The following is a 2,308-nucleotide window of genomic DNA, read 5'->3' on the forward strand; positions in this document are numbered from 1 at the left end:
CCGAAGCCATGGTACTGTATCCTCAATGCAGAATGCCCGCACCATATCCGCACGACATTCCGCTGTATATCCGCAGCATTGAAACAGAGAAAGTTCTGTTGCGGATTTCTGGGAGCACCTGCGGAATGTCTTGCGGATATATCCGCAGTACAATGTCCCCGTGGGCACATAGCCTAAGCATGGTCTAACAGGCACAAACAGGCCATCATATCCTTGGGTTATCCATTTAACTTTGGGGTAAGATGGCAACATAGTAATCCAAAATTACCCATGGGGTGTTGAGTAGATAATGTCAAAGGGGGTCTTTTAACCACTTAAATACCACTATTGTGACTGACAGCGGTATTTAAGGAGTTAATCGGCCCCAATTGCTTCCAAAACTGGTTGAGACCGATACAGCTATGCAGCTGCGTTTCAGCTGTCATGTACAGTTGACACCCGCAAAATTTTTGCAAGGAGGAGTTGCTATTTACTAATTCCTCATCGCCATTTTAAAATGGCGATGAGGGAATAAGGCCCCTTAAAAACTGCCATTTAATGCATATCAGCTGACGTTACAGGGTTAAATGACAAATGATCAAACATTTCGCAGTCATTTAACAGAACCCATTAGCCAGTGTAAACTAATTCTTAGACAATAGTGTCTAAAAGATGTCCTGGATTTATCATATATTGTGAGCCACTGAGACATGGGAAACATCTTGTCCTTTGCTAAGCTTTTACACTTTTCAGACACTACTATTAGTAAATCTGCCCTATAACTATAAAAATGCATGTGCTGCCATGTAGAGAGGAGATAAACTGTTCCTTAGACACCTCAGGCAGTTCTTATCTGACAGAGGAAGGAAGGATTTGGGTGTGTGAAAAATGTTATCTCATCCTAAGAATATGAATACATGTATGTATTGTGTCTTTCATCCTGGCATTGGCATTTGGAACTGTATGTATACCGCCACTTTCCTCGAGCTATCCAAGGCTGGATCACACGACCGTATTTTCTCCCCCCAAGAAAAACGGTCCAATTATGCTAATCAAGCTCTGATCCGAGTTTCATCAAAGTTTGACCTTCTGTCAGTCTGTGAAAATCGGACTGCACTTCGATGTCTTCCAAATGTAATCTTATTCTTTCCACAGACCCATAGACTTGAATCCGATTCTCGGAGGCAAATCATGCATGCTACGAACTTTTTAGTCTCAGTCCAAGGAAAAAAATCGGACATGAGAATTGCCTCTTTGAATACAATTGGACCAAGTGAGATTTGATTTTGACTGTTAGCACTAGGACCGAAAATATGCTCAGCTGCACGAGCCCTGACAATGAAAATAGTACATTTCCCAGTTACGTATTAAAATTGAAATGCCTGGTAATTCAGTTTTAGAACTATGAATATTGTAGGCAGCCATCTTCTGCATCAATCATTAGAGATGAGTGAACCCGAACTGAAAATTCATGGTTTGTGCCGAACACCAGGTGTGTGGGACTTGGACCCAAACACAGACTTTTGCCTGTATGCCCGGTTCCTCTTTGGGTTTGTCACCAGAATAAAACTTGTTGAAAGGTTGCAGAGCAGCCAATCAGCAAGCTTTTCAGGTTTGCGCACTTACAGTCCCATCACAGCCATGTTAAGTGCTGTGATTGGCCGACGCACCAATTTTAAAAAGAAAAAAAAGACGTGGTCTCCTGCACTATTTTTGATATCCAGTGCGGGTAAAGCAGCAGCTACAGGCTACATCCAGTGGTCCACTTTACCATGGCTGGTTACCAAAAATAGAGAGGATTGAAAAACACAGCGTGGGGGTCACTCCCATTTTTAGTAATTAGCCATGAGACCACTGGGGGCTGGTATTATCAGGGTGGGAAGAGCTATGGTTATTGGTCTCTCCCAGCCTGAAAATACTAGCCCGCAGGTGCCCCAGAAGTGGCGCATCCATGAAATGGATCCATTTCTGGAGCTGTTCCCAACTTATCCCAATTGCCCTAGTATGGTGGCAATCGGAGTAATATCTGGGGCTGATGTCACCTGTGATTTGTCAAAAATCACAGCTGTCATCAAGCCCTAGGTTAGTAATGGGGAGGAGTCTATGAGACAACCCCCATTACTAACTGTAAGTCAAAAGAAATAAACACAAACACCAAAAAATCCTTTTTTTGAAATGAAATATACACATACCCTCTTTCACCCTTTTATAAACCCCAAAAACACCCCTGCAGGTCCGACATAATCCACAATGATGTCCCACGACGATCCTTGGCTCAGGAAAATGTGACTGATTACTGCAGCCTCCAGAACACACTGACGTCAGTGGG

Source organism: Anomaloglossus baeobatrachus, chromosome 1 (assembly GCF_048569485.1).
Source record: "Anomaloglossus baeobatrachus isolate aAnoBae1 chromosome 1, aAnoBae1.hap1, whole genome shotgun sequence".
In the NCBI taxonomy this organism is placed as follows: domain Eukaryota; kingdom Metazoa; phylum Chordata; class Amphibia; order Anura; family Aromobatidae; genus Anomaloglossus; species Anomaloglossus baeobatrachus.